The 12,616-nt window shown below is 27.9% G+C and overlaps 1 protein-coding gene across 2 annotated transcripts in view; it reads left to right on the top strand.

The window, feature by feature from the left end:
* Positions 1–3,787: 3,787 nt before the first annotated feature.
* rdgC (retinal degeneration C) overlaps positions 3,788–12,616 on the top strand; it is a 139,237-nt gene continuing 130,408 nt past the window's right edge. For both annotated transcript variants that reach the window (XM_088189637.1, XM_088189638.1), the window contains exon 1: positions 3,788–3,958. The gene's annotated coding sequence lies outside the window, so the exon portion shown is untranslated. The remainder of the gene's footprint in view (positions 3,959–12,616) is intronic.

Genomic DNA, 12,616 nt, shown 5'->3' on the forward strand with positions numbered 1-12,616 from the left:
ATTGAAAAGTCTAATACAATAAAAACTGAAATTTAAATACTACTCAAATTAAAAGTGTTGATCTTTTCTATTTTACGATAATATATATATATATATATATATATACATGTAAAGCCACATCACAAAAACAACTAATTACTCACTTAATACTTATTCTTACTTGTATGAGGTGTATGTTAGAACCACATGCACAATTAAATTAGAAGTGCCTCTAAGGACCATACAAACATATGAAAATAAATAGCAAATCTTATCGATAGTAAGATATTAACAACGAAAGAGAGATCCAAAAACAAGCTTGAAACGAAACAATTGCATTATTAATTGTTAATTTTTGACATATCTCCTATAAGCATATCTGTTTCGAAACGTTAATCATATAATCACGCATAAGTATTATTCGTCTGTGTGAAAAAAACCGCTATCTACTGTGCGCAAAAATACTATTGTTATTTTGACCCTATTGTTAACGATTGCCATAAGTGGCCATCTGGTAGTTTTAATTTTTAGACGTTACCATATTTCATAGGTGTGCCCAATAAGCGATGTCATTGGCGAAACCACATTCTCATCTGCGATTCGTCAGAGCTGCTACAAATCAGCAATATAAAAGACATTTAGTAATACCAGGCGGAGAGACAGAAGCAGATGGAGGAAGACGCCCATGAGACGCAACATCAACGCAACGCACATCAGCGGATAGTCTATCATCGTCAAAAAATCACATCACGACAGATAACAGCCGAAAATATTTTTCCGACAATCCAGTGAAGTTTCCGACTTTCAAGACCAATTATTTATATTCGATCATCTGATAACTGCAGCAAAAATTTAATATATATGTATGGTAATTTGTCAATGTTCATAAAATAATCTGTTTGCAGTGTTTATGGCGTCTAATTAAGCTGCGAAGTCACACCCCTTTATCCTTAAAACCCAAAACTTTCAAGCAAAGTTGCACGAAAGTTCGATCTCAAGTTTGACACTTAGAACCCTAGTACGAACCTAATTCAACACCAAAAAATTCCAAAGAAAATCAGTCCTTTCATTTTTGGATCATAATATTTAGTCCAGCCAGGTCGTTGCTTTAAATCATCAAGACTTTTAATTTTGGATTTTACGACGCAAACGATCCATCATGTATAATACCTAATTATTAATTTATTTTACAAATTGGTGAGACCAGAATATTCTTTTGTTTAATTTAAATAAATTCTGGTTTGTAAATTTAATATATTTTAATAAATACACAAGAATAACTATGAAAATAGTAGTCATACCTAAAAAGAAACTAACTGTGGCATTCTGCTTTGCTTCTCACTTAAAAGGAGACAGCCATAATAGCACTATTTTTAAAACATATACCAGCACTATACATCAGTAAAATAGGTCAATACTAATTAATACTTATACCTGAAAGACTTAGGTTCAAATCATATATGATCCCTTATGTTTTAAAACTTATATCGTGTCTGAAAAATCAAAATTAGTGATTGATAAATAATTAAAAATCAGGAATCTCATAGATTTTCCAAATCTCATTGATAAGTATCATAATAAATTAATACAAAAAAATCGAGCTTCTCTGTTTATAGATAGTAACATATATTGATTTAAAGCTGTATAGTTTTTAATTATTTTTATATATGTCACTGCTTTACAAATTTTAATTTCAGTCTAGAGTCCCACTATTTACTTGTGGTCATTGATTGTATTAACACAGTTGTAACGCATTTTCATTAAGCCTATCATTATAACAACGGAACATTTACAATAAATATAAAGAATAAGGTCACGTCTTCTAACATCGAAATTAGTTCGAATCATTTTTGTATTACAGTATACATGCCAATTAAAAAGGCAACAATTTTAATTCCTTTAATTATTCAGTAATTAATTGTAGCTATAAATATTCTTGGAATAACCTAAATTCCCGAAATAAAATTCTTTAATTGTAAAATACATACAAAAGTTATTTATAATCGTTTAATAATATATTGCAATAACCGAAAATTTACTTATTTATTTTTCATAAAAATTTTTTAAGTATTTCTTTTAAAAAGGTAAATATTTTTCAGGTTATTTTACATTTTATAATGAAACGTCGCAAATTACACAAACAAAAAGTCATAAAACACCATTTTTCACGTTTCTCATCTCAGTTCGCGTAATTCAAAATTAGGACATAGAAGTTGAAATTGTACCAAGTTTTAATACGAAAAACAAATTTCATTACAAGCAACAACACAAAGAAAAGTATGAAGAAAAAAATCTAGTTTCTTTCTCTCTATATTCTATAACATTGTCCATTTATAAACATGTTTTCTTATAGATATTGAAAAATAAAGTAAAAATTTGGTAATGTACAAAATACCGAGAATCTAATACCTTTCAATACTTTCAATGCGTATGCAAGGGATAGGTTATAATATAGACATTTACATATTCATATAGTATAGATATTTATTTAATAATAAACAGTCTAAAAATCGTTAGATCAACGAAATAATAACCTAACCGAAAATAAGCCATGCATATAAAAGTGATATAAATTATATAACATAGTAATCTTATTCATATGACAAAAATAAAATAACATATTACGTGCACACAGTTTGAGAAACAGGGGAGTTTATTGGATGCATTTAAATTTGATTAGCTCTGCTCGTGGAATAATCATGGAATAACTATAAAAGTCTAGACGGTTAGGTATGTAACATTTAGGTATGCAACCAGCACGATAGATCAGTGGTATAAGTCGGTGACTAATACCCAAAAGACTTAGGTTTAAATCTCACATGGACCCTTGCGTATTACAATTTATATGCTTACTTAGACTATTATATAATTACAATGATAATTCCGATCGAGCTTTATGAGTATCGCGATAAAGAATCAAAATAAATTCGATCTTGCTTATTCATAGTGACTATTGATTTCAGTCTGGTGTCTTACTATTTACTTAGTAGTTGTTGATTGTGTTTACCTGATCATAACGCAGTGAGCTAGCTCATCATTAAAAATATATATATTCCTCTTGGTCACGCATAATTAGCAGGTGCACGCGTGGATGAAGAGTCGATTATCCCCGAGAGAATATCTTCATCCGCTCAACATACATTTTTCTCCAATACGTTACTCTATTATCTCCACACGCAAAATATATGTTTTTATCTTTATATAATACGATAGCTCCTATAAGACCTAACACATTTAATAGTTCCTTTAATAAAATTATTGTTATAAAATTCACACTCTAGGACTTGCCTCAACCAGATAAATTTAGGAGTCACTTTTGTAATTTTTAATGTATAGACGATAAATTAAAAACAATCAAGAGCGAACGTGCGATAAGTTCCTGCAGTTTTTAAGCATATATTTTAATGCCAATAAAGTAAAGATTTAGATGAAAAATAAAAAAAAGTTTTCTAATACAACTTTTACAGATTTTATTTAATATTTTTTTAATAAATTTGAAGAATCATATATTTTATCAATATACCATAATAAAAGAAATTTCCAATAATACTTTTCCTAGCAATAATGGTGGTATATACGACACAATAAATTGATTCACGTCCAAAGGTGAGCGCATGCACTCGATTGCACTTTTACCACAGGGGCAATCTGATTAATTCCGTGTCGAGGAGTGCTTCATTAAATTTACGACCAACATATAGTAGCCCGTGTATTGTAAGATAAGAAGCAGCACTTACTGGAAAAAGAGAGAAGAAGACAGAGACATCTAGGAGAATTTTCCTTTGGAAAAGTGCTACTGGCACGGCTCAGTTCGGCGAGGACCGGCGTCGGCGTCGGTACTCCCCAAGCCGATACCTCCCGGAAGTATACGACTTTACTACGAGTAACAACTTTAACTGCGATCGTAAATAGGATATAAAATTTTAGAACAATCTTAGTGACTATTGTTGGAGCTTAGGAGAAGAAGAATCGACTCAAAGTAAGATGTATTAAAAGAATAATTTATGTTTAAGTTTACTTTTAGTAATTTTCTTGTAATAATTTTAAATATCAAAAAAGAATTAAGATAGTTTTAAAATACTTATTTATTTCAAATACTTTAAAAATGTCCCAAAAAGCATCTATATTTATCATTCTAGAATAATATTAGAATATATAAATAAATATAAAGAAAGCATGTGTTTTAGACTATCTGAAAATAATAATAACTACTATCTTAAGACTAATTATTTTTTATTTTAATATGTTTTTAGATTGATTTTAATAATTAAACTGATATTTTTAATGCTTATTTATAATGAATTTTAAATGAAAAATTAAAAAATAAAACTTACCAAATTATTTGGTATAAAGGCTTTAGAACAATAGTAATGAAAACAGGAACTAAACAAGTACGCACTAAAAAAATATATCGAGAATCGCTTCTGCTACAGAATAATAGTTCAAGCTCAACTAATTTTAAAAAAGTAAATAAATTAAAAATAATTTTACGCAGTTATAACAGTTTTTATTGAATATAAAGCATAGTTAATATTTGTATCACATTTAATTTTTTTATTAAATATTATGATAATCACACTATTTATTCATTATTATAAATATGTTATTAAATATTATTTTTTTTTGTAAAATATTTTTACTGATAAATTTTTGCGCAGTTGAAATTTATTATTTTTTATGCGAAGTTTTTTTTAGCAAAATATACTAATAAATACATAAAAAGTAATTAAAAAATATTTTTTACTATATTCTAATTATTATTATATGTATTACTATTAATATTCTTTTAATTGAAAATATTTAAAAATATAGGATTTATAGACATGTTACTATAATAGTACTATATCTAATTTGGCATCATCTGGCAAATCGGTCTCCATTGAAGAAATATAAATATTTGAACCGTTGCCAAGTCATCTCCTGACTTCTCGATTTTCAACTGTGACTGTATCTTTACATAATAACCGATTGTGTCGTGTTACATTGTAGTTTGTGTTGGTAAATAACTTCATATATTCAACAAAAAAATAAACAATATGTTTAAATTAGATTTTGCTCGGCAAAAACTATTCCAATATGAAAGTTTGAAAGTCGTAATGGTCTGTTTAAAGTTAAGAGTTTAGAAAATAACGCGCAAAGTATTCGATAATGGTTCCACTGCGTAGTATGTGTGGTAGAAATATGTATCGTCGACTCAGTTTTAACTCCGCACATGTAAACTTATTTTAATTTAATTATAAAATAAATCGTGGTATTTGTATATTTAATTAAATATTTTTAAACCAAATAGTCTTACCTCTAAACTAAGCTGAATACATTTATTACATAAAATCAATAGTAAACCTATAGTTAAATCTGAAAATTCAATTATTAATTTAAACTTTTCTACTTGCTCTGTTCCATCCATTTATAATTACTAGTGATGTTTATGAATTAATAATGAATATACATATACATAATAAATCCAAGTGAATACCAAAATTAAATAAATTTATCAAATTCATTTGTTAAGGTTAAAAAAAAATTTTGAATATAAAATCAATTTTATTTTATGTTTTTATACTTATGTCAGCGTTTCTTCTAATCTGCAAAAAATATAAAATGTACTATTTATTATATTCTTTAGCAAACTCGGATTTTTTAAATCTTTTCTATGGTCGCTAAACGTTGCCCTATCAATATTTAAGGTTGAAATAGCATACTCCGTAAGAATAAGGGACGCGATCGTGACTTTCTAGGGCAATCCAAAGCTTGAGCATCGACGGATTATCAATCTCACCCCTTAAAACGCTACATTTAGTACACTCTATGCCAAGAATGGAATAAATGGTATCCTAGTGCTCATAAAAAATTCATACAAATGCAAATACTTATTGTAAAGAAATTTGTTAGTTTTTTTAGTATTTCGATTTTCAGGGATTTTTAAAAAAAATATTTATTCTAGTATGTATCGTACAGAGCGCAAATCGCCACTAAATTGTTAAAGTGAGACGCGCTCCTCACAACGAAGACGAGCATCTTCGACGCCTTATTGTAAACTTTCGATTGTGCATACAAAATATTATTCTTTGTTTGAAAATCACTGCATATTCGTCGACTGTAATATTTCTGCGCAAAACATCTCCATCTAAACTATAAGAAAATGGATCTGCAGAATATAACAGCTGCTGTTGTGAAAGTATAATTAATGCAACAGTGCTTGATAAATTAGGAGAAAATTTTATGAGAACAAAATGGCTTATAATAACAATCACAAGTAAAAATGAGCATATGCTTTATAAAACGTAAGCAAAAAACATTCCCTTGAGCTTTATTAAGATTTTCTTTAAAACAAAAACAATAATCATTCTAGTAATATTTTTATCAGTGTTTCATGCATTCTCAATATTATTAGTATCATCATTTAAACGCTTAAGCCTTATTTTTATTTATTTGCAGTAAGAGTCTGTAAAGCTTATAAATAAAAGATTTGCAAAATTAAATTTTGTAATAATATAATAGCGACAGGGATTACATAGAGAGCAAATTTAGTCTTTTTTAATTTAGTATTAAAACCACCTGCATTAAACTATCTTCAAATACCTTTACGAATACTCAACGACTGATTCACCACTACAATACATCCAGACTAACGCATTCGACATTGACGCCCGGTTCTGACACCTGATTAAATTTTTTTTTATAAATAGGAAAAGATTTAAAAGAGCAATTACTATTAACAATAATTTAAGCGGTGCAGAAACATCAGATCTTAAAAGCCTTATAGTCATATAGAAGATAAGGATCATTTGAAAAAAATCTCTAAAACTAATGAAAAATTGTTAACCGTATTTTTATGTTTGGATATGAATCTCAACAACCAGCTAGTTAAAGTATTATTTTTATTTCACCCGCAGCTTCATTAGGGCTATATATAAGGAATGTTTGCCATTTACCAACCCCTGTAATATGTTTTTCATTCAATCAGGGTTTTCCTGCTCTTCAGCGTGGTTTGGCCTTAATGAGACGCAATTATCGACCTCAGTGCACCTTATATTTATTAAATAAAAAAAATATAGTTTTGCATACTATGCGCTTATTGTTTGTTTTATTGAAAGTTTTCAACAATTTGGTAGATCTTGGCTGATCTTCCTGTACTCTCCTTTATCTTTACTAATTATTAAATTATAACGTAGACAACCTAAATCAAAATCCGCAAATAGAGTAAATGTCCTACGCTAAGAATTGAGCTTTTATGTTAAAATCTAAAAAAATCTCTTTTATTTAAATTATTATATTTATCATTATCATATCTTAATTAACATTTTCATTGATTTCATATACTATTATTATAAACCTTTTATTTAGATATAGCAATATTTAACATTTTCAATAATTCATTGCACTCATTATCATAAATTATTTGCACTATTTTTATGGTAATATGATATTTTATATACCTGTAATGTAAATATATTATTAATATCGCAACACTTGAAATTTAATAACTTTTCTTAAAAAAGTTTTATTTTTAATACGCCGCAGTATAACGACTTATGTATATTCGTTCCAGAAAGCTATTTTAATTACAACGTTAAAAATATAATGACTATTTTATATTCTCGTTATTTTATTAAACCATAAAGATATTATTACCTTTTTTCTTTATAAATTTTAATTAATTTACTAATATAAGTAAGTATTGACCTTTCTAGTATTTGCCCTTATTTTTTTAATCAAAATATAATACATAAGCCAAAAATCGATAATTCTAACTATCGATTAAGGGCTTAGGAAATTTGGGTTAATGGGTGGTTTGCAGCAATTTGTCAATCTTAGCTTTTACGTATAATGTACCGCCATATTTATCTTAGAGAACTTTATGATAAAACCCGACAGTAGCCATTGTTACATTTGGACACCTAGAAACTTTTACGATTTTTGTCTTCTCATTGAATTAGCTTCAAGAATTGTGTGTACTTCAGAGATTGTCGCCGAGATACAAATTTAATTATACGGGAGAGAGGAAGAAAAATGTATTTCTCTTCAACGTAATTAGAGCGCAGTGCAGCAACGGTCAATACACAGTGTTTCGAAAGTTTTGTTTGGATAACGAGATTACGTCTCTGGAGTGTGCGAAATATGCGCGTGAAACGGGATACGTGTTTGTAATGTGGATGAGAAAAATAAATAAATAGAATAAAAAAACACAGCTATTTACTATGCGAATGATGAGGGTTAGATTTAACCGAGCTAAAGTAGATAGATGTGACTGTAATGTGATTCACTCAGTTAGAGCGTAAAAATTGGAGAGATAAAATAGAATTGTTTATTTAGGGGGTAGAGTGTAAAATGTTTAATATGTATTCAGTGAAATATATATATATATGAAAGCCTTAATATAGAATGTTTTGTGTTGTGTTGTTTTGCTAAATGGATTTAATATATGTATTTTTTCTTCATGTGTCAAAACATAGCGTTGACAATTATTTATAATGAAAAATTAATAAAACTAATATTTTATTTAATTTTATTTTATTTGAATAATTTTAATTATTGTATTGATTTATATTTTTAAAAATTAGTACATTAACTAGTGAACATCTCTATTAAATGAGTTTTATCTCAAGGTTTGAAAATGCTGTAATTTAATACAGTTTATGTAGATGTATTAACCACATAACCGTAGATACAATATTATCTTATAATATCCATTTATAATAAATCACGATTGTATTTTCTCCTTGTAATAAAATATTGTATGATCTTATATTGTATATAACAGAAATTAATAATAAATTATGCTTGCCGACTGATTTATATGCTTTATACATTTGGATATAATTTGCTAAATTGAGTAATGGTGTTATAAGCTGGTATGAGTTGTGAATTATTAACGTAATTATTTATCTTAAAGAACATTTTAAACTTCGGATTTAGCTATAGTATAAACAAACTGATTAGTTTTTGAAGCCTAAGCAAAATAATCAGTATTTCGTCTAGTATTATTTAATTTTATTTATAGTCTCACATCAGAGCGTTTATTAAATAATACTTAGCTTTAAGTTAATCGAAGTTTGTGGCTGTATATTTTATTTGAAATAATACGGCTTAACTTTTTGATAAATATAAATATATAAAGCGGTGTCTAGCCAGGGATTTTTCCCATGAAAAATTCGCAGAAACGGACCCCCCACAATGTGATTTGTGTTTGGATGAATTTTTTTCATTATTTTCCATTTTTTGTATTGGGACCCACGAAATAAATAAAAATGTCACTGCTGCGATAATTCCTACAAGCACTTTTGTTTCTCGTTTTTTTTATAGGTAGATATTTATTTTTTTCATATATAATTCACTGAAACGGCGCCCAGGACGATAATTTTTCTGTTTCAGCTTTTGTCCTAGAAATATATATTTTTTACTAAGCATTGTATTTTCTGCTTATCATTTATAAACACACAAAGATTTTAATTTTTTGTTTATCCCTAAAGAGCCGCAAATTAAATTTATGTTGAAAATAATTTAGGTGTATAAAACATACGCCTGTATATAAGTAAATTATTTTGTTAAAAATATTTTAATACTAAAATATTTTTCATTACGTATATAGGGCACAAAGTGAAAACCTCTGTTTTATTGATGATAACACTACACATTTATACTGTAATCCTATTAGTAAAATATTAATTTATTAATTTTGTAAATGTGTAAATATACAAAATAAATTTTATATATTATTTTTTGCATCCGCATTTCATAACAAATGAGACTTAGGTTTATTATTTTGGCAAACATATCTCTAAAAAAATATTTAGTTTTATGTATATTTATGAACATAAACTTACATAGAAATAGAATAAGGTGAAGAAATATACTAGAATAATGAAACTGAGCCATTAAATAGCATTAAATAAAAATAAAATGTCACGATAAAATAAAATCCATTTTTTATAATAATTAAATACCAAAGATATCAATCTCTGAAGTTTTTAATTTAAAAATCAAATTGCTCACAATAAAGGCAAATTTTATTATATGTATGCTTCCGCAAAGATAGGTTATAGCAATGTGTAAAATTAAAATACACCAGCGTATTCTGGAATAAAACAATTAAAGTTGATTACATAAATATGTTTACGAGTAGTCAGTGAATCATATTCATGCACTCGTAAATTTACTTGGATATTACAAGAAAAATATTCAGGAAACACAAGTGTTTTATAAATTATTACGTCCCAAGGGTTTGAAATATGGCTGTAAAATATGTTCAAATGTGTAAATTAGGATAATAACACTATACAGGCCGCTCGTTTAGAAGGTTAAAGATGACGGCAATTCTTTTTAAGAATTATTAGAACAATATTTGTTTGTTTCAAATACGTATAAGTACTGATTATCCTGGTAGTTTTAAGGAAAATTCAGTAAGAAATTAGTATAAAAAAATATTTGGAAAAATAAGAAAATAATTATGGTGCACACCAAAGTTATATGAGCACTACCCTACATATTTTTTCAGTTTAATTGCCAAACATCATTGTGTTTGACAAGCTCTTTAAGAAGCTGGATGGCTCATACAAGAGGAGCGTTCTCAAGCGCTGACTTCTTGATCGCGACAATCAAGAAAAAGAGACGCAATCGCGACTCTTCAGGGCACTCTAAAGAATGCATATAAAAGATTATCGACACTACTACTTCAACTTCGAAAAGTGTTTTATTGAATATATGTGGCGCTGAGAATGCAATGAAATGTATTGCCACGTTTATAGCAAAAAGCCACTAGAATACAAATACTGATATGACCCGTACTTTCTCTTGTAGATATATCTATGATTTTTTTTAAATAAATTTAATAACAAGTAGTACTTCACTTCTCTGGGATTTGAATAATGTCGAGGCTTTGTGGTTTATTGTAAATTTGATAATAAAATACAAAGTGTGAAAAAGCGATACAAAGCGACCTCCAACCGACGTGGCCGTCGACCGGAAAGTTAAACCATGCGTTGTAGCCGAGCTTTAAGCCAAAAGCATGGTTTACGTTGCATGAAGTGACCGGAAAAATGTGTAAATCCTTTTTGCCTGTGCCTTGAACAGAGGAGAGAATATTGTTAGTCAAAAATTAATATTTAAAAATAATTTAAGATGCTAGATTGACTATCACCGCTTTTCTTAAAATCAAAGCATGTTGAGTAATAGAAAAATTTATATTACTCATTAAATAAATTTTGTGAACCATGCGGTCGCGCATTTTTTTCATAAAAACTTATTAATAAAAAATATAATTTATATATTTTGCATAATTTAAAAATATTATACGAGTTGCCTTATTTGTTGTTTTATCTGTAAATCATGTTGAATTATTGCATTTTGAACTTTCTAGCTGAAATATGTTTGACGTGAAGTAAAAATCTAAAAAGCGGCTGCTTCCTTGGTCTCCGCAGATTCGGTCGATGTTCGGTGTAGCTCTGCTTGATGCGAGTACAAGTTGGAAGCAAAGTAATAGAAAAGTCCAGACGGAAATATATTTTGAAAATAAGTGTCATGAATAGATAATGTGCGCTTCAGCTATTTTCAATGCTTGACTTTGGGCCAATGTGATGATTTAGGGCGGAAACAGACGCTATTGTTGTACATTACTTTTTTATAAGAATGCCCTTTTACGTACAGCTCATGATTTCAATGGTTATGCATTAAGCAACACTGTCAATAGGCACTTGTAATTTAAATATATGCTAAGCCACATTTTACAGACTTATCGAAACACGAATTAGTTGCTTTGTGTTTCTTTAGATAGTGTTAAGGTCCATTTAAAAGGTGCATTTTAAAGTTTAACTTCAACGTAATGAATAAACTTGTTCTGTAAATCGCAAAATAATTATAAAGTTGGGTACCTGATATGTACATTTCATTAATGTGTAAGTACTTGTTTTGGTCTCACTTTATTTGAATAGACACCGATTGTATGCATTTTCAAGTGGCATTAATTTATCCAAATTTCCGATCGTCACTTGCGCTTGCATTATGTCGCGAATAATAAGCATTATCTGCAAGTCGCCACAATCTATATTATGTTCTCAACTTAATTGCAATAAATTTTGGTCGCAGTCTGTAAAAGATAAACATTTTTTTAAAGTTTAACATTTATAAAGTTACATAAAATGAATAATTTGTTTTGACTATAAAAATATATTCAAAATGTTTTTTTTTTTTTAAATATTTTTAAAATAAGTTGGCTTCCATTTTAATTTTATGGTGTTATAAAACAATATTTAAAAGATGGTTATCTCATAGAAAATTTCATATTGTTTTGTCATTAACGGAATATGTATGTTTATTAACGAACTTTATAATTTATAGTTAAAATAAATTTTATGTAATTGTTTTAATATAAAACCTCTATTTAATTAAAACACTATCAAACTTTTACTCATCACACATGGCGTGATCGACACAATATGTTAAAAAACTTTTAATTAATTAATACTTTCATATTTGCCTTTGATGCTTCTGTTTGTATAAAACAAACATGTTTGTTAGCTATGGAAACCCATGGGGATTTAGCACGTGCCATTGTACATTTCAATTTCTGTCAAAAGACACTCCTATTAAATTCTTTATTTTTTACAATTAGGTTAACCACATAATATTTAATGTATTA

Source organism: Plectrocnemia conspersa, unplaced genomic scaffold, assembly GCF_051122295.1.
Source record: "Plectrocnemia conspersa isolate PC_06_02 unplaced genomic scaffold, ASM5112229v1 ptg000008l, whole genome shotgun sequence".
In the NCBI taxonomy this organism is placed as follows: Eukaryota; Metazoa; Arthropoda; class Insecta; order Trichoptera; family Polycentropodidae; genus Plectrocnemia; species Plectrocnemia conspersa.